Source organism: Myotis daubentonii, chromosome 12, assembly GCF_963259705.1.
Source record: "Myotis daubentonii chromosome 12, mMyoDau2.1, whole genome shotgun sequence".
Taxonomy (NCBI): domain Eukaryota; kingdom Metazoa; phylum Chordata; class Mammalia; order Chiroptera; family Vespertilionidae; genus Myotis; species Myotis daubentonii.
The window spans coordinates 12,490,751-12,511,938 of NC_081851.1; positions in this window are offsets into that span (position 1 = coordinate 12,490,751).

A 21,188-nucleotide genomic window follows, 5' to 3' on the forward strand; every position below is an offset into this window, starting at 1 on the left:
TGCTAAGTGAAATAAGCCAGTCAATGAAGGAAAAATACCACATGATCTCACTCATTCATGGATAATAGAGACCATTATAAACTTTTGAACAATAATAGATACAGAGGCAGAGCTGCCTCAAACAGATTGTCAAACTGCAGCGGGAAGGCCAGGGAGGGTTGGGGGACAGGAGGTAGGGGGGTAAGAGATCAACCAAAGGACTTGTATGCACGCATATAAACATAACCAATGGACATAAGACACTGGGGGATAGGGGAGCTAGGGGACTGTCTAGGGCGGGGGTGGGGGGGAAATGGACACATATGTAATACCCTTTGTATTACTTTAAGCAATAAAAAAAAAAAGAATCAGAGATTATGAATGAGAAAGGAACCTTTAAGATCCTCCAGTCCAGAGTCCTCATTTTCACCTGTTATCTTCTCTGAGTCCATGTATAGTGCCCTTTTATTAAAAATACTGCTAAATACTACAAAATAAAAATCATGTCCTACACTGTGGGCTCCTTGAAGTCAAGGGCAGTATATAAAAAAATAATAAAAAATAAAAATTAAAGCAATTCAAGTTCCATTTTCACATTAAGTTGATCTAAGAATATGAAAAAGAAAATCACAATGCTGGCCCAGCAGGTGTGGCTCAGTGGTTGAGCATCAATCCATGAACCAAGAGGTCATGGTTCAATTCCTGACCAGGGCACATGCCCAGGTTTCCGGTTTTATTCCCAGGAGGGAGTGTGCAGGACACAGCCAACTGGTGATTCTCTCTCATCAAGGATATTTCTATCTCTCTCCCTCCCCCTTCCTGGCCCTAAAAGCAATTAAAACATTTTAAAAATTAAGTAATCACAATGCCTAAAAATGAAAGGAATATCAAAAAACCTAAATGACTTTAGTGATCTTCTAAATCCTCTGTTGTCATTTCCAGTCTCCAAAGCACTTTCTCCACGAGATTTGAGGCTCTTTGTTGTCATTTCCACAGTCTCCACAGCACCTTCTCCGGAAAGAGATGTGGGACTCTTCCTTTAATAAATAATATAAAAATGCTTAGACAAAAACCACAATTATTCATTTTGTTTTGAACAAGAAAAAAAGAGGTATACATTTCGAATCAAAAAGTTCAATAAAATTCCAAAAAGAAACTTATTGTAGGCTTTTCCCCACTTACCCTGTGATATGATAAATACCTAAAATTAAAACAAAATGCTTATCTAAGAATTGCATCTAAATAATAGCCTCTTAACAAATAATATCTAAATAAAAATTGTGGTGAGCTATAAGGGGACAATAAAAAAGGGGGGACATCTATAATACTTTCAAAAGGAAAGATTTTAAAAATAAATAAATAATTATGACATATAGCTATATACTACCTTATCACCAGCTCAACCCATGCACCATGGGAACTAAAAAAGGTAAAATAAAATTAAAGAAATTAATGATAAATATTATAAGAAAAGATAAACTATGTGTGTAAATAAATTTTAAAAAAAGAGTAGACAAAAATTTAAAAATCTACTAGATAGAAGCCTTGCCACAAAAGTGACCTCAAACCGTGGCTCAACCAGTATTGACCTTATGTCCTTTATAAAACTAAAGATTACCAGAAGAGCTATTCATAACCTACAGGTTTCTTAATGATGTTATCATTCTTAGACAGTCAGAAAAAAATCTTTAGAAAAACTAAACTTTCCCTTTCATCTTGCAAAACAAAAACTAGGAAATGCCATTCAACTTTCACTAGCATGCCTAACAATCACTTGAAATTATTTAATGGTATTTTGTGGGTTTTTTAATTGTGGTTAAATATACATAATGTAAAATTTACCATTTTAACCATTTTGTGGTGTACAAATTCAGTACCATTAAATACATTCATTCATAATAAAGTTGTGTAGCCTCAATTCTATCCATTTCCAGAACTTTTCCATTATCCCAAACAGAAACTGCCAATTCAACAACTCCCCCTTTCTCCCTCCCTCAGCTTCTATTATATTTTCTGTTCTTATGAATTTACCTATTCAAAGCAAAGTACCCCATGAAGGTGGAATTATACAGTATTTATGTTATGTTGGGTATAACATCCTCAAGGTTCATCCATGTTGTAGCACATCTCAGAATTTCCTTCATTTTAAAGGCTAAATTTTTCATTGTAGGCATATACCACATATTGTATATCCAGTCATCTCTCCATACACATTGGGGTTGTTTCCAATTTCAACTATTGTGAATATTGCTATGAACACTGGTGTTCGACTGAGCCCCTGCTTTCAAATCTTTTCTTTTTATTTCAACATTTTTTTATTAAGCTATTACATATGTACTTATCCCCCCATTGCCCCCCACCCCACTCCCGTTCATGAACTCACTCCCCTAGGTCTGTGTCCATTGGTTATGCTTATATGCATGTATACAAGTCCTTTGGTTGACCTCTATCCCTTACCCCCACCCTCCCCTATGTTCCCTCTGAGGTTTGAGCATCTGATCGATGCTTCTGTCTTTTGTATATATATATACTCAAAAGGGGAATTGTTGGATCATATGGTAATTCTAGGTTTAACTCCCCCCCCCGCTAATTTATCTTGAAATTTATTGTTGCAATTATTATAGATGTCCCTTTCTATCCCCCATTGATCCCCTCCACCCTGCCTAGGTTTAATATTTTGAGAAACAGCAAATGGTTTCCCACAGTGGCATTTTTTTTACTTTTCCACCAGTAATCACAGGGTTCCAGTTTCAACATCCTCACTTATTTTTTTCATTGTTTAATATATCAGTCATCTCAGTAGGTATGACATGGTATCTCACTGTGGTTTTGATTTGCATTTGCCTAATTATTAAACATGCTGAGCACTGTTTCATGAGCTCATTGGCCATTTAGAGAAATGTCCATTCAAGCCCTCTGTCCAGTTTTAAATTGAATTGTCTGATCTGTGGTTGTTGAATTTAGGAAAAACCGGCATTAGAGCTGCACTCCCACCTGAAATGTCCCAAATCTACGCTGTACCTATTATTGACTCAGCTTCCTTTTATGAAATCCCATCCTCCCAGTCTCTAAAAGCAGATAGTATTTTATTTTATTTTTATTTTTTTAATTTATATTGTTGAAAGTATTACATATGTTCTCCTTTCCCCGCATTAATCTCTTCCGGGCCACTTCCATCCCCGCCCCAATAATATTTTCATACTCTCCCTTACTCCTGATGTCTCAGGACTTGCACCTTCCCTCAACTCTGTCTCTCATTTCTGTCTTCTCTCTTCAGAGCCAATCTTTTTCCCCTGAACTATCATAGAACAGTATCCTTGACAACATTCTCTCTACTCTCCAGCCAATCCGACAGATCCTACACACTGCCACCAAAGTCATATCTTCTCAAAATACAGAACTGAAGATGTACTTTCCATTTTAACATCCTTGACAGGCTCCTTCTGTGTACAGTTTAAATTTCAAGTTCCCAGGTACAAACAAGGCCCTTCAGTTTGGATCCACTCAGCACCTGCAAGCATCTCTCCACACCCAAACCCTGTGTACATCCATTCTGAACTTAGAAAACATCATGTTTTTCCATAAATCATTTGGCTGATTCGCTCTGCCTAGAATGCCCTTCTTTTCCCAACTTCCAGTTCAAACAGCAACTTCTTTGAGAAATCCTTCCTTCAGAGCCAGTCCCCTGACTCTCACCACACTGTGGACACACAGGTATTACATGGCATTTTAATTTATCTGCATACAGCATTTTAGTTATCTGTTTTTATTCATTCAACTAAATCTGAGTCACATACACCTGGTATTGATTCCTAAACAAAATATAAAATATCTTCCCCCATATAGTAAGAAGACTAAAGAACAATATGTTTTCCAGACCAAAATGACTGAAATTAAAAATCTTATTGTTCTATTTACAAGCAATCTTATAACGGAGACAAAAGAGACAATTCATCTAATTGCACATCCATGGAATCTAGTAAACATGCAATCATCCTTTGGAGAATTTAAGATGGAAACATAGAAGCAAAGAATTAGTTTGAGCCCGGCCTGCATGGCTCTGTGGTTAAGCATCGACCAATGAACCAGGAGGTCACAGTTTGATTCCAGGTCAGGGCATATGTTTGAGTTGCAGCCTCGATCCCCAGGAGGCAGCCAATCAATGATTCTCTCTCATCATTGATGTTTCTATCTCTCTCTCCCTCTCCCTTCCTCTCTGAAATATAGAAATAGATATTTAAAAAACAAACAAACACTTGTTGAATATTGTCATGCCACTTTCACAACTACACTGACCATATGGTGACATGGGGTGGGGTGGGGGGTGGAAATATCATCAAAATGGTCACTGGCGTCCTAGCTGGTTTGGCTCAGTGGATAGAGCGTTAGCCTGTAGACTGAAGGGTCCCAGGTTCGATTCCAGTCAAGGGCACATGCCCGGGTTGCGGGCTCAATCTCCAGTAGGGGGCGTGCAGGAGGCAGCCGATCAATGATTCTCTCTCATCATTGATGTTTCTATCTTTCTATCCCTCTCCCTTCCTCTCTGAAATCAATACAAATATATTTTTAAAAAAATGGTCACTGGCTTCAACACTCCTGGACAGAAATGCTTTTACACATGCCCTCAAGTTTAGGAATAATTCAGTTTATCGTTCCCAGTATATTGTTAGAAGGGTCCAATGTTCATCAGGAAACAATTAATGGGGGAACACACAAAAAAGCAATATCTAGGTACCAAGATTGCAGTGCTTACCACTAAGGAATTTAACATTAGTCAAAAAGTCTTGAAATCTCTGGTCAATAGCCCAACAATTAATTCAACTGCTATAAATATATTCTCCCCCGCCCCAAAACTTTTTATTCTGAAAATATCCAGTAAGAAAAGTTGAAATAATACAGTGAACACCTGTTTTGTCTAAATCTAACAGTTGTTAAGGCCTAGCCGGTTTGGCTCAGTGGATAGAGCATCGGCCTGCGGACTGGTCCTGGGTTTGATTCCAGTCAAGGGCACATACCCAGGTCGCAGGCTCAATCCCCAGTAGTGGGCATGCAGGAGGTAGCCGATCAATGATTCTCTTCTTACCATTGATGTTAATGATGTTTCTCTCTCTCTCTCTCTCTCTCACTCTCTCTCTCTCTCTCTCTCTCTCTCTCTCTCTCTCTCTCTCTCTCCTTCCTCACTAAAATCAATAAAAAATGTTTTAAAAATAAACAAATAAATCTAACTGTGGTTACCATTCTGCCATATCTGCTTATGTGCATGTGAGGGATTTGAGTGGGGGGTGCTTACTACCTGAAAATCCCCCACATCATGACTTCCTCATGCATTTACCCATAATAAATATTCTCTCCTAAACACCACAAAACCATCATCTTGCCTAAGAAAAAATTTTTCTAACATCACCTAATATTCAGTCCATTTGCAACTTTTTCAAATTTTCCCCAAAATGTTTTTTAAGACAATTTTCTAGAACAAGGACTCAATCAAAGTTCATTCAAAATGGTGCAAAAAATATTGCATCTGGTGATGTCCTTTAGTCTCTTTTAACCTAGAATAGGCCCCAACTTTTTCCCCCTCTATGACTCTTTTTTTTTTTTGCTGTTAACTACTGTTCTTTTTTTATTAATTAAATCATTATGTTCAGATTATTAAATTTGTTCCTTTTTCCCCACCCCCATAAATCCCCTCCACCCATTTCCCACCCCACCCTCCTCCCTCACTCCCCATCCACTGTCCTCATCCATAGGTGCACTATTTTTATAGTCTCTTCCTGCATTCCCCTCACCCCTTTGCCCCCCAAGAATAGCCAGTCCACTCCCTTTACATACCCCCTGATTCTATTATAATCACCAGTTCATTCTGTTCATCAGATTGTTTACTTGATTTTCAGATTCACTTGTTGATAGATGTGTATTTAGTGTTCATAATTTGTATCTTTACCTTTTTCTTCTTCCTCCTCTTCTTAAAGGATACCTTTCAGCATTTCATATAATATTGGTTTGGTGGTGAACTCCTTTAGCTTTTTCTTATCTGTGAAGCTATTTATCTGACCTTCAATTCTGAATGATAGCTTTGCTGCATAAAGTAATGTTGGTTGTAGGTTCTTGGCATTCATCACTTTGAATATTTCTTGCTACTCCCTTCTGGCCTGCAAAGTTTCTGTTGAAAAATCAGCTGACAGTCATATGGGTACTCCCTTGTAGGTAACTGACTTTCTGTCTCTTGATGCTTTCAAGATTCTCTCTTTGTCTTTTGCTCTTGGCATTTTAATTATGATGTGTCTTGGTGTGGTCCTCTTTGGATTCCTTTTGTTTCGGATTCTCTGCGCTTCCTGGACTGGTAAGTCTATTTATTTCACCAGGTAGAGGAAGTTTTCTGTCATTATTTATTCAAATAGGTTTTCAATATTTTGCTCTCTCTCTTCTTCTGGCACCCCTATAATTCAGATGTTGGAATGCTTAAAGCTCTTCCAGAGGCTCCTTACACTATCTTCGTATTTTTGGATTCTTTTTTCATTTTGCTTTTCTGGTTGGGTGTTTATTGCTTCTTCTATTTCAAATCGTTGACTTGATTCTTGCAATCCTCTAGTCTGCTGTTGGGAGTCTGTATACTATTCTTTATTTCACTCAGTGTATGCTTAATTTCTTGTTGGCCCTTTATCACAACCTCGAGGGTCTCATTATATGTCTTGTAGATCTCATTAAGTTTATCGGCAGTTTCTAGAAAATTCTTGAAAACCCTTAAAAGTGTGGTTTTGAACTCTATATCCAGTAGTTTGCTTTCCTCCATTTCTGTCATTTGTGTCCTTTTTCTTTGTCTCTGCATTTTTATGCTTCCTGTGTTGATAAAGTGGTTTTCTGTGCTGAGTGTCCACTAGGGCCCACTGGTTCAGCCTCCCCAATTACCTGAGGAGGACACTCTTGCTGCACCCCCTTGTGTTCTTTGTGCACAGTCTTGTAGTTAAGCCTTGATTGTTGTAGTTATCACTGGGAGGAATTGACCTCCAGGCCAATTGCCTGTGAGAATCAGCTGTGTCTGCAGTGGGAGAACTTCTGTGCTGGACACACCCCTCTGGGGCAAGACTTGCTTCAATGGGGCTTCGATGCTCACTGAGTCTGCCCCGAGTGTGTCCTTTATGGTTCCATGGAGCTGCAAACTAGATGGCCCCACTCTGACCTCTGGGTTTCCTGGCTCCTGGACCTCTAGGGAGGTGCTAATCTAGCCTTTGCCTGAGGCTATCCAGCAAAAGCCTCCCTGCAGGGCTTGGGCGGGGCAGCTCCCACAGGATCAACAGGGCGGGGCTAGCAGTTATGGCTACTCGCAGTCCAGCCCTCAGAGGCTCTGCTTCTCATTGTCCCAGTAATCACTGCAAGCCCCTCAGAGAGAAAGCTGCCCTCTAGTTCTGACCTATGCCAGACAGTCCCACTTCTCCCGTATGAGTCTGGGTCCCCAGAGACTGGCCTGAAACTGGAGCTCAGAGCCTGAGACTCCCTCCTGATTGGAAACGACAACCGCGCACTGAGCCGCCAGCCCGTTCTGCATGCACATCCGCACCATAGTATTTTACTGCCGTACTGCGACTCCTCTGAGTCTCGGTATGCTTTTCTCTTTCCTTCTCCCCTCTAGTTGTAGAATTTCCACTCAGCCAACCTTCCTGTGGTTCTGGATGATGCCCATTCCGTCTTTTATTTGTATTTTTGAAGTGGTTGTTTGAGGCAGCAAACTCCAGTGTTTACCTATGCGGCCATCTTGGTTTCTCTCCATGACTGACCCTTTAAGGAGACCAGAATGTAGACTATCCCGTATTCTGGATTTGTCTAATTGTATCTCATAGTGTTTTTTTCTTTAAGTCTTTATTATACAAAATTTCAAATATATACAAAGTAAACAAAGTAACATAATAAATCTCCAACAGCCAGCTTCAATAATTCTCAATTTCTGGTGGTTCTTGTTTCATCTATACCTCCACCCATTCCTCATCTCATTTTACAAACTGATCCTCTAGCCCCCATATTTCCTATAACTGGAAGTTAGGTCTACATATTCATGTCAAATATTTGGGGGTAGAAAACTGAGTAGATGACATCATGTCTCCATGCCTCATTATAGCTGTAGGTATAAAAGAGTCCTCTGTCCCCTATCAGTGATGGTAAACCCACCAGGTTGTGGAGGTGGAGAACAACATGCAGCTTCAAAGTAGAGATGCATTTGTTTTTTCACTTTGGGTGACACCTTGGTGCCATGCTAACACCTTTCACGCAATGGCATTACTATCCCATTTACAATCCTTGTCTGAATCAGGGGTCACACTGGAGTAAGAGGTTACACAGAATAGCGATTTTCAAATTCTACCATTCCTTCTGTATTTATTAGCTGGTATTCTTCTTTAAATAAGGGTTTTCCTTTATTAACTGGAGATGAACTGCAAGGCTTCCTAAAAAGGCAGGGCAAATGCTTAATTCTCTCCCTTTAATTACTAAGTTTTATTTGTTTCTATTCTTTTTTTATAATCAGTTACAAATATATGTAGTTTACATATAAATAAACATACATATAAATTTATTAAATATGAATACATATATGAATGCATTTTCATTGACATCAGAAAGGAAGAGATAGATAGAAACATCAATGATGAGAAACTTGATTGGCTGCCTCCTGCATGCCCCCGACTGTGGATCAAACCAGCAACCCAAGCATGTGCAATGACAGCAAATTAGATTATTTTTTCCTTTCCCTTACTCTCTGAGTATTTTTACTATGAACCTGATTTTTATTTATTCAACACTTTGCAACCAAATATAATCACGTGCTAATATATTCTTATACCCTTAAATTTAAGTCTTATGAATTTTTTTGGCAATAACTAATTGAATTACTCAAGTGTTTAAACATTACCATGAAATTGAAAAAGAACAGTGCAAAAAAATGATGATATAGAAAATAAATGAAATGTTTATTTCCCTACCATTATCTTCACTACATGTTAAAACATGTATCTAGCTACTGGGATCATTATATATTTTTTATCATTTCTGTTACATTTTAGGATAAAAGCTTTGTTTTTTTAAAAAATTACTCAATAATCAATCAAATACTAAAATTCAAATCAACTCACCTGTTGAACAGGACTATCAACTGTAAAGGCCTTGTAAAGAGCCAATGCCTGGCTTTTACTTCCTTTGCTCCAGATCACCATATTTCCAGCCACACAGAGTTTCTCATCATAATCCACTTCTCCAATTTCACTTCCACCTCTCCTTAACTGCCAGCTTTCCTTAAAAATTTACATACGTAAGACATGTTTAAGCGGTTTTTATTTCTTTTGCAACATTATGGAGCAAGATTTATTAATTAAAATTGAACATCAATCCAGATATAAGTCTCCTGCTCTGTCTGTGGAGTAAGACTCAGTCCAAGCCCAACTCTTAGGTTTGGTGCCACTGATTACCAGAGGAGGGGGTGTGGGTGTATGTTTCATACTGTATCTTACAGGATTTCAAAAATGGGAATTTACCTCAAGAATTCTCTATATTAAGTATCTTATTATTACATTACCATTTTATGCTGCCAAAAACATAAATAAACAAAAATTAGACCTTACCTGTATATCCAAAAATTAAACCAACATTCTTGGGAGACTAAACACATATTAAGCATATGGGGGGTAAAGCAGAGGGGGCAGTGAAGTGCACATGGGACACTGGGGGAGCTTACCCACCATGCAGACTTCCCTGCTTCACAACTGCATATACATTCACCTTCCTGCCCTTGTGCCAACCATCAAAATGAACAGGGCAGAGAAAGGTTTGTATTCCTAACTACAGACCTCTGCTCCTGGAAATCTTGGTATCCCAAAAGGGATAGAGAAATGGAATTAAGATGAGAAAGATTGACTGTTTAACATGACCTTGCTTCTCATTCCCCTATTTGAAAACTAGTACTGTATCTACTTATGTGGCATTTCTTTTCTCCTCTAGAAACATGTAAGTTTTTGGCAGCAGGGACCATTGCTAACTCGACTATCTAACCATCACATAACATGAAATCTGGTCCCACATACTAAGTGAAGAAAAAGAGATTTAAATGGACCATAATCATAGTGACTCTCATTATAAATCCCTGAGTTATATGTCTAAACAGCCAGGACACTATAATACAATTAAGGTCATTATTTTTAGCTTGGATGAAAATGACCAAATCTTAACCTATACACTAGAAGTAGCATCATACTCGCTTCTCAGTTGCATCTGGGTAGCCTTAAATTACTAGTAGATCGAATCTCTCTACATTTCAAAAGCAAACTGAGAATCTTGATAAAACCATCTGTTTTTCGTGGATTGTAACCTCCTGCAAGGATCCCACCAAGTCAGCAGCACCATTAGACGACCACAACTCAGAGGCTGGCTGCAGCTGCCGAAGCTGAAGGTTCAAAGCATTAGGGTGGTGTCTGCAGTGGTCTCGACCAAAAGGAACAAATTCCTTCAAATCCCCAGCTGCAATCATTGTTGCCCTTTCTTCAGAGAAGTTCAACATGGCTTTCAGATATCAACATTATTTCTGTATGAATTCAAACACATTCTGGCCAGCTGTTGGAATCAAAATGAGAAGAAAATTACTAGAAGTTTACAAAAGAGCCATTAATCCTTAGATGAGTGTCATACAATCCTATCACATTGTAAGTGTACAAGTAATCATAACATCAAAGGGCATTCCAGACCTGGTTATTTCAGGTAATTAGTTACCATTTCATAGTTACCTTACACTATCAGTACATAATTAACATTACAGCTACATGTTAGTTGCTGACAAAATCAACTGTAGGAAATCACTGGGCCTAGAGATAAGCACTTATGTCTGACAATATTGATCTTACATTTCCTAGTACTACTCACTAATTTCTCCACATTTCACATTTAAGGATTTAGACAAGTTTTACTTTATAGTAAATGGCTCTCAACATTTAAGGGCATTTCTGTTCAAATGCTGGAACAACATTTAAAAAGCACACCTAACAGATCACTGGCATATTGAAATGAAACAAACAAAAACAACATATTTCTAACTCATCAAAAGTTGAACCACTTGGTGCTTTAAGAAACTATTAAATGTCATCATTAATTTTGAGCCTCAATCCACCTAAACATATAATTGCAAGCAATTCCAATTTCTGGTGCAAACCCAAAAGACCAAGGCATGAATAAAATTACTGGCAATGGAACAGTCATGCTTGTTTGCAAACTTAACAGTTCTAGCTTTGAAAGAACATAATCTACTACAGTTCTGCTTATTACTACAAAGAAGTGGATGAGCTGTGGGTGGAAAGAGCCCTCACCCCTTAATTCCAGAACATTTGTACGAACAGTAACTGACAGCCAGTCAAATTCAGCCACTGTAGAAGGTGGATGACAGTTCTCTCTCAGACAACTCATATGAAAAACGGTTTTGTGGCATAGCGGTTAAGCTGCAATCCTCAAATACAGGAATCAAAACAAACATTCATGTCAGCACTAGACAACCTGTAAAAACAGTGTTTGAAATGGCTTTCACATCACAAACAGTTTAATTTGACTTGGTTTCTCCTCTGAGGTCTTTTTGGCACCCGCAGCTTTCTTGGCTAAAATATCTGAGCCTGTGGTTCCCATGCAGCTCCTCTAGGGTTGCAGTTATGTTTTCTGTGAATTAAGTGTTATTCCTGAGATAACGGTTATGTCACATTCATGACACTTTTTCCTCCTTCTGATGTCAGTTTTGAGAACACTTAAACTTGGGCCATGACTGAGATAGTGCCTGTGGGAGCCTCATCAGAGTATGCCGGATGTTCAAGGCCATACTGAGCAGGGGAACCCTAATCAGGATGTTCAAGGCCAATCTAAACAAGGACACAGAGATTGTACTGTACACACTGGGCAGGGGTACCTTACTATAACCCAAATACTGATGTCACTGTTGGGCAGGAAGCCTTTGTGTCTAAGTTAGTATAAACGTGTTACTAACCAGCCGGTGGGTGGCTGCTTGGTATGGCTGCTGTTTGCTGCTGTATTAGCAAGGGCTGCTTGGCGCAGCCACTGTGTGAAGCTACTTTGAAGAACTGTTTTGTCTGATGGCTCCTTGTTAGCAATGGCTCCTGCCCTAAACAGTTTGGCTCAGTGGATAGAGCCTCGGCCTGCGGACTGAAGGGTCACAGTCCAGAGCATGTACCTTGATTGCAGGAACATCCCCAGTAGGGGGTGAGCAGGAGGAGGAGGCTGATAATGTTTCTCTCTCATTGATGTTTCTACTCTCACTCTCCCCCCCTTCCTCTCTGTAAAAAAATGAATATTTTTTAAAAAAGACTCTCCTATATGCCTCTGTCTTCTCATGTCTTCTTTGTCTACTACCCTGCGTCCACATGGGGTACAGCCCCTGGCAGAGGACTGTGCACCCCACAGTGCCTTATAAAACTTACACCAAACACCCACAAAATCCAGCCGGCCTTCCTATGTTCTAGTCAAAAGGATAACCAACATATTAACTCTGAGAGGAAGCCGCAGAATCTGTAATTAAAGAATTGTCTGCACAGAACAATGACCAATTTGTGCTGATTAGCATATTTAGATCTTTGCAGCCCCAACTGTGTGTGAGCTTCCAGGGCCCTATAACAGCACTGCACTGAACTGATGCTCTCACAGGGAGACCACAGCCTTGCTTCCTGGGAACAGGGACCTGCCAAGAGCACGCTAGGCGGCTGGGGGGGGACCCGAAGGCACAGGAGGCACCGGAGCCAGGTCGGGGCGGAAGGGCCGCGTCCGGGGCCTCAGGGTCTGTGAGACCCCAGGGCTGAGCCTGGGCCTCAGCAGCAATGGCTGCGGGGCGGGCCCGCCTGAAGCTGAGGCCTGGTGGACACCATGCTCAGCTCTGAAGGAGGCCTGGGCGGCGCGGGGAGGGGCGCCGCGAAGCCCAGCCCCCAGGCCATGCCGCCCAGGGCGGTCAGGTGCGGGGTTAGGGACACGCGGCAATCAGAAGCGCCACCAACCAGGCCTCGCCTGAGTCACTTGGGACGCGTGAGGCGCGGGGGCCCGGCTGCGCCCCCGGGGCCACAGCAGAGTTGGTCACGGGGACTCCGCAACCGCTGCAGCGTTCCCTCCACCTCCATCCCCGGCTCCCGAGAACCTGCGGGCAGCAGCTGAGGATGGCGGGCGTTAGCTCCCGCTGTAGAACCAAATGAGGGGACCCGCCTTAGTTTCCCGTCCTGCTTTGCGCGGGGACTGGGGGCGGGGCCTTGAAGCACCAGGTCTTGCGGGAGGTGCCCCACAGCCCACTGTCAGGCTCTGCTCGCCTGGGGGAGGATGCTGGGTCCGCCCGCCTGTACCGCCTCCATCCCCAGTGCTGCCTGGAGCCCGGAAGCAGGACCCGGTCAGCTGGAGTCTGAGCTGTGACCGGACCATCCCGGCCTCTCCATCTGCTCTGGGTCCTGTCACTATGAGCCTGAGCTGCCTCCACCGGGAGCTGCCGCACTTCCAGGCTGGTTCTGCTCGCTCCCCTGTGGGACTGGGGCGGTGAGGGGCGCGCTGATTTCCTCTCTGCTGGTGCTCCTTCACCCTGTAGGGCCAGACCCTGTGAAAAGTGCAGGAAAGACACGGAGATCCTCACAGAAAAGGCGTGCAATTTCTGAGCTTCACAGACACACTGCCAGGTGACCCCTAGACCTGGATGAAGCACCCCAGCTTTACCGGCCCTCCCTCTCCATGGACTTAGCTGTACAATCTCACACTGATGGAAACTAGAAAACTTTCCTGAGCTCTGCTCTCCCACTGCATAGGATGTCTAGGTTAAAAATGCCAATGGAGCCCTAGCCGGCTTGACTCAGTGGATACAGAGTCAGCCTGCGGACTGAGGGGTCCCAGGTTCGACCCAGGTCAAGGGCATATGCCTAGGTTGCAGGCTCCATCCCCAGTAGGGGGTGTGCAGGAGGCAGCTGGTTGATGATTCTCTCTCATCATTGATGTTTCTATCTCTCTCTCCTTCCTTCCTCTCTGAAATCAATAAAGAAATATATATTTTAAAAAATATCAGTGGAGCTCTGACCCCGTTGTTCAATTGGTTGAGCGTCCTCCTGTAACCAAAAAAGGTGGTGAGTTTGATTTCCAATCAGGGCACATACCTAGGTTGCAGTTTGACCCATATATATGTTCAATAGACAACTTATGGCCTAAGAAATCAAGTTCAAATCTTTATCCTGAAATATAAAATTGGCTGAAACCTATGTCTGCACTAAGATCATCTCCTGAGCGTCCCCAAACACACCTTGCACTTTGTGGTCTTGGGATCTGGGTACACCCTCATTTCTTTGTTTGGAATGGCAGCCCTCAGGGTTTAGCTCAAATGCCTCTTCTCAGAAGACTTCAATCCAAGAATGAGCGCGCTGAGAGGACTGAATACTTGTGCCCCCTGCCCCCTCCCCCCCCGAATTCCAACGTTGAAACCATATGCTATATGTGATGGTGTGTGGAGGAGGTGCTTAGGTCATGAGAGTGGAGCATTCCTGACTGGCATTCCTTCCCCTTCCACAAAGTGAGGACCCAGTGAAGGGAAGGTTGGCAATGAGCCAGAAAGCAGGCCCTCAGCAGACACTGAAACTACCAGCACCGTGATCTTAGACTTCCCAGCCTGCAGAACTATGAGAAATAGATTGTTGCTTATAAGCCATGCGGTTGATGGTATTTTCATCATAGCAGCCCAAACACTAAGACAGAGTCACTCTTAGAATTTAGAGTGGGCTGCCGCTCTCTATGGTCATTTCCCTAAAAGCAAAATATCCACGTATTTCCCTGGCCTGAGGATAGAGGGGGCAAAGTTTGATCTGTAGGAATAAGGCAGGAAGGAGCCAGTGAAGTCTCATTTCTTCTCTCTCGGGTGCAAGGAGATTGTCCTGTGTGATTGAGTGGGCACCACTGCCATGCAGGTTCTCACCCATTGCCTTCCAAGGGCACGGGAACTTCCCTGTGGTGCCCACCAGGGCCCTGGGCTGTGCTGCATGAACCGGGGCCTGCACCTGTGCACAGGGCAGAGGGTGGAAGTCCCTGAAGGTCCTGGTCAGGGATGACTAGTTTGGGTGCTAGAGTGAGAGTTGGAGGAAATGCAAACCCGGCACCCACAGCTGCAGGTCTCCTGCCCCCAAGAATCACAGATGCAGCCCCAGCTCTCAGGAGAACACGCCTTCTCCCTGGTGGTTCCATGGACGGTGAAGCTGCGCTTCCAGCCAAGGCCTTTGGGGAAAAGCCCAGTTAATGCTTCCTGTCCTGGGACCCTGCTCCACTTGCTGTCCGTCAGGGCCTTGGGTCAGGGAATGGTCAGGCTGTGGGACACAGACACACCCAGTCAGATCACTCAATGACAATTCAGCGGCCACTTCTCTCAAGTTTCTAAGTCCACAGGCACCTCGTGCCCACACCCTCCTCACAAACACACACTGTTACTCAACCCCAAATGGTGGCTTTGGGTAGGACACCCTGGCATCCACCCCACTGATTCTGATCCCATCCAGCCCCATCCAGGAACACATCTGAAGACAGCAGGAGAGCACATGTCCACCGTGGTGGTACCGACACATTGACGGGTTCCTCACAGACTGCAGTGCCCATTCAGCTGGAGTTGCTGGCCCTTTGCTCTGTGGGCTCGGCAGCAGCAAGTGGCCCACGGGTCAAGAATCTCCCTGTGGCCTCTCAGAGCTGAGGACGCCTGCAGCCGCAGCCACAGGAGATCCACCCTCAGTCCTACACCTGCAGGAAACCAAATTCTGCCCACAACCTGGGTGAAATTGGAAGCATCTCCTTTCCTTCTGACACTCAGGGGAGACCACAGTCTCAGCCAAAACCCTGGTCTTGTGAGCCCCAAATCAGAGGAACCGCTTATGCCATGCCCTGCTCCTGACTGCAGAAGCTGTCAGATAGCCAGGAACGTGTACTGTCACTAGGTTAGTGATAACAGCAAGGAATAACTACTCCCTGTCCTTTATCAAATTAGGTTCTCTGTACTTAGTTTACTTGTATTGAAGAACCTTCCTATTGGAGAGGGTGCTCATTCATAACACAATTTCCTGAAAGTGAAAATTACATGTTGCCTGATGGGAGACAGTTCTCTGAGGCTCCCCCGTGGTTCTGCTTGTCTTACACGGGGCACTGTCTGCCCTTATTCCTTGGTGTGTAGGGAACAGTTTTGGAAGAGCACGTCAGCCTCTGGAACAAAGGGCAGGCTTGCTTTCAGCCCTAGTAGATGCAGATGAGGTCTCCCTTTGAGATGTGGCTGGTCAAGGAGAATGGGCCCTGTCCATGGTGCTGATGTACACTTTGGTCAGGACACTGAAAGCAGACAAGCTCTGAAGGGGTTGGTGGGTTTTGCTTAGCTTATCCTTGTAGACATCTAACTCATGATTCAAGAAAAGTGGTGTTCTTTCATCTGAACTGGGAGTAAAATAGTTGTATCTCAGCATGGATTTCTTGGGTTTATCCTAGTTGGGATTTGTGTAGCTTATTAAATCTGTAGCTTATGTCTTTTGCCAGATTTTGGGATTTTTCAGCCATTATTTTCTCTATTACATTCTGGCTCCAAACTCTCCTCCCCTTGGGACCTTAGAATAAATAAAATGCAGTCTCACCTTAAACACAAGATAATAGTCAGAAGGAGTTTGTACTCCAAGACTCCAGGTTGATAATACATATTACTTTAGGGAGATTTTAAATAAATTCATGTGTATTAGGTGTTGAGGGAGACAGGAACTTTCGTATGTGGAAAACCAATGGGATGCCTGTGAGATACTGCTATCTGCCTAGCAGTAGGGGCTTGGAGGGCAGTGGATTGAATTTGACCTAAGCTGACATATTTGGGGTAATTTCTAATTACTTTTAAAGCTTAGTTTTAGAAGTGCTATACTAAAATACATTTGTTGAAAATAAAAATTGATTATTCCTTTGAAAGATGCCAACTTTGACCATAAATTTACAGAATTTGAACCCATCTTTACAGTTTTGGCCCCTGTTGTGTTTCACTGTTTTATGTATATTGTGGGGCTAGGTTCTACAGTGGCATTTTAAAAGAAATAAGTTGCAGGAAGAATATAATGTACTAGAGGCCCAGTGGACGAAAATCATGCATGGGGGAGGGGGTGGTCCCTCATCCCAGCCTGCACCCTCTTGCAGTCCAGGAGTCCTTGGGAGAAGTCAGCAGTCGGACATCCTTAGCGCTGACACGGAAGCAAGAGAGGCTCCCACCACCTCTACTGTGCTCACCAGCTGTGAGGCTGGTTTCTAGGTGAGCGGTGCTCCCCCTGTGGGAGCACACTGACCACCAGGGGAAAGCTCCTGCACCCAAGTGGTCAGTGTGCATCATAGTGTCCAGTCGTTCCACCGTTTGGTCAATTTGCATATTAGGCTTTTATTATGTAGGATGGGCCTTGAAGAAGATGGAAGCCTGTATCTGAGCTGTTGCCTTGTCTGTCTGAGGGGCAGGTAAGGGGCTATGCGTGAAATGCTCTGACAAGGTCACGTGTCCTAAAAGGTCATTTGTACCCGAAATTTCACTGACTTTTCTGATCAATCCAGTTCAGTTCAGATGTATCTCACTTAATGTAATTTATTACTAGTGTAAAGATCTGAGTCTGGGTTCATTTTATTAGTTCCTTTTCTGTTTTATAAATAAGTCCTGTAAAATTTGTTTTTGTTAATCATTTTTAAAGTGATATATGTACTTGATATTTTTTTTTGGCATTGCCTAAATGTCCTTGCCTTTATTTTTAATTATTAGTTAAGGTATTACAAATGTGTCCTCACCCCCCCCCATTAAACCCCAACCTCCCCCCCTGTCTCCCCCCCCCCCCCGCACACTCATGCTCCCATCCCCCTGTTGTCCATGTCCATTGGTTTGGCTTATATGCCTGTATACAAGTCCTTCGGTTGATCTCTTCCCCATACCCCCTCCCTCCCCAGCTTTCCTTCTGGGGATTGATAGCCTGATCGCTGTTTCTCAGTCTTTGGATCTGTCCCTTTTCATCAGTCTATGTTGTTCTCTATAATCCACAAATGAGTGAGATCATGTGGTATTTATCTTTATCTGACTGGCTTATTTCACTTAGCATAATGCTTCCAGTTCCATCCATGCTGTTGCAAAAGGCAAGAGTTCCTTCTTTTTTACAGCAGCATAGTATTCCATTGTGTAGATGTACCACAGTTTTCTAATCCACTCATCTGCTGATGGGTACTTAGGCTGTTTCCAAATCTTAGATATGGTGAATTGTGCTGCTATGAACATAGGGTGCATATATCCTTTCTGATTGGCGTTTCTGGTTTGTTGGGATATATTCCTAGTAGTGGGATCACTGGGTCAAATGGGAGTTCCATTTTTAGTTTTTTGAGGAAGCTCCATACTGTTCTCCTATGTACTTGATATTAAACGAAAAGGAATCACAGAATTGCACAAAGAAAGAAGTCAAAGACCCTTCTCCCCCTGCCCCAGACAGCATAGTCCCTGTTAACTGTTTGGGGTGTTGAGGTTTCCTGGTGTTTCAGAGAGTTTCCTACATGCTTCAAATGGGAAAATATCATTTCCGGTTCTGAGCATCATTTGTGCAGTCAGAGCCACATGGCAGCCTAGAAAGCCCATGGACCTTTCTCCCCAGGTGAGTCATCTGCTGAATGAATGCAATGGAAGGTGAACTTCTCTTATCTGTCAGTTGATAGGCAATTAATTTCTAAGGCGAGAATGTAAAGTGTATTTCTGAAATGGCATGGTTATGTTTAGAAAATATGGGGTCAGATTCAAATCTTTAGATTATTTAATGTTCTTTGAAGATGTAGATAAAAATTACTCACGTTATTGACTCAGCAAAGTCATAATTCCTATGAATCATCTCATTCAATGCTTTTCAGGGTTCAAGTCTAAGAAATCCCCTCTGATTAAAACAGAAAAATGACATTTCGGAGGTGTTTTTCAAAGATGAAAGCTATGCTTTCTTCAGATAAAATCAAGGTTGACGCCTAAGTCCTGGGACATCATGCCCAGGGACTGTTAATACAGGGATGAAGGGCCTGGAGTGAGACGTGGTGGTTTCCAACCCCTGAGCCAGCACTGCATGGCAGCAATGAAGATGAAGGTGTCGGTGCTCTTTTGATAAGATTAGTTTTCTGTGGTTTATTTTACTTTATTTTCTCTTCCCTCACATTTTCATTGCTTTAGTATGTACTTCCCTGCCACACTAGTTCCCGTGTGTCCCTGCACCCTAAGAACCTTCATTAACTCCCTCTTATGGCATCAAAAGACCTTAAAGCAGGATAGTGGTTCAGTGAGAGGGCACCAGGTGTGGCAGAGGTGCCTGCACGCCCTGTGCTGTGTGTGCACACGTGTCTGGAGCACAATTCCTGAAAGGCCCTGTGATCCTCTAAGCTTCCTCCTGCTGGTATTTTGGCACAACACTTCATAGTCCTATTGTGGCATGTCTGTGTATGTGAAGTGTTTGGAGTAGAGTTTTCTAATGTTTTCTCAGACATAGAGGTGAACTGTTTGGAAGGATAAGTATGTTGAATGAAATTAAGCATCTGTGAGGTACAAGGCACTCTTCCTAGATATTGAGGGAACTTACATGGTATTAGGGAAGAAACCTATGCACACATAATTAAACACCTGTGTTTATGGAGCTCTAACCATGTGCATTATCTCATGGAATCCTTAGAGCACCCTATGGGGTGGGTACTGTTAGAACTGTCTCAATGGCAGAATGCAGCAGTTATGAGCCCCCTGTGCTGTGGAAGCACAGAGGAGGGAGAACTAGACCTTGAAGGATGGTAGGGTTTTATTGGCAGGAAAGAGGTATGTGGTCGTCCCAGGAGCGGGAGGAGAATGAGCAAAGGGAAATTCACAGGGCTCACATACCAATGTGTGTATGAAGTCTTTAATTTTAGCTCTGTTCACAAGGAACTGTGGCTAGTATAAAGATCTTATATGTGCAAATGACATCCATCACACCTCTGGGCGTGTAGGTGTAGTACTTGTTTTATTTAGCCTCTCTAAGGAAAGCGTAAGTGAACGTAAAGTTATTTCCCTTTAACACAAAGTTAAAGTTTTACATTTCAAATCATTGGTTCAGATGAGACCAGTGCATCTGCTTTTTGTTTCCTGTAAGAGACCTTTACTGTGCTACAAGGTCATGAAACATTTACAAGTGAATGGAGCTGAACACTCCCCGCCCCATTTTAATTTTTATTAGTGACTTTAATTTTTTCATTGTTTCAGGTTACTGGCACCTTGCCATGCTTGCTTGATGGTGATTGTTTCATCAGGTCAAATCCTTCATCTCCAGATCTTGGGATATTATTTGACCTTAGAATTTCTTATATTCCCAATGTATGTCAGTTGAAAGTTAAAGCTTTCTAATGTATTAGTTAAAAGAGAAGGTTTCAAAAAAAGCTTGTATTAACAAGTAAAATACTTGATGTTTTTAGTGTAGTAGAATTGTAATCCTTGAGGAATGGGGATGGCAGTGGTTTCACTTTTACATATAGTGCTGCCTATTCTGTAGCATTTAAAATCAAATTATAAGGTCACTAATCACAGGGAAAATGCAAATAAGAACCACAAAATGTCACCTCCCAACTGCCAGAAAGACCATTATCAAGAAGACAAGAAGGGACAAGTGTTTTGAGGAAGTGGGGAAAAGGGAACCCTTAGGCACTGTTGGTAGGATTATAAATTGGTGCAGCCACTAGGGAAAAAAAGTATGAAAGTTCCTCAAAAAATTAAAAATAGAACTATGATACGACCCAGCAATTTCACTTATGGTTCTATGAGGAAATCCCAAACACTAATTCAAAAGGATGTATGTGCCTCTGTGTTTATTGCAACATTACTTACAAGAGCACAGCTATGGAAGCAGCCTAAGTGTCCACCCATAGACAACTGGATAAAGAAGATGTGGGGCATATACACAGGAGAGTGTTATTCAGTCATAAAAAGGAATGGAATCTTGCCATTTGCAACAACATAGATGGTCTTCAGGGCATGATGCTAAGTGAACTAAGTTGGACAGAGAAAGACAAATACCATATGATCTGGCTTATATGTGGAATTAAAAACAAAACACCCTCATAGATGCAGAGGACAGACTAGTGGCTGCCATGGTTGGGGGACGGTAAAAATGGTTAAAGGGGTAAAAAGGAAAAACAACATGGTGCATTACTGA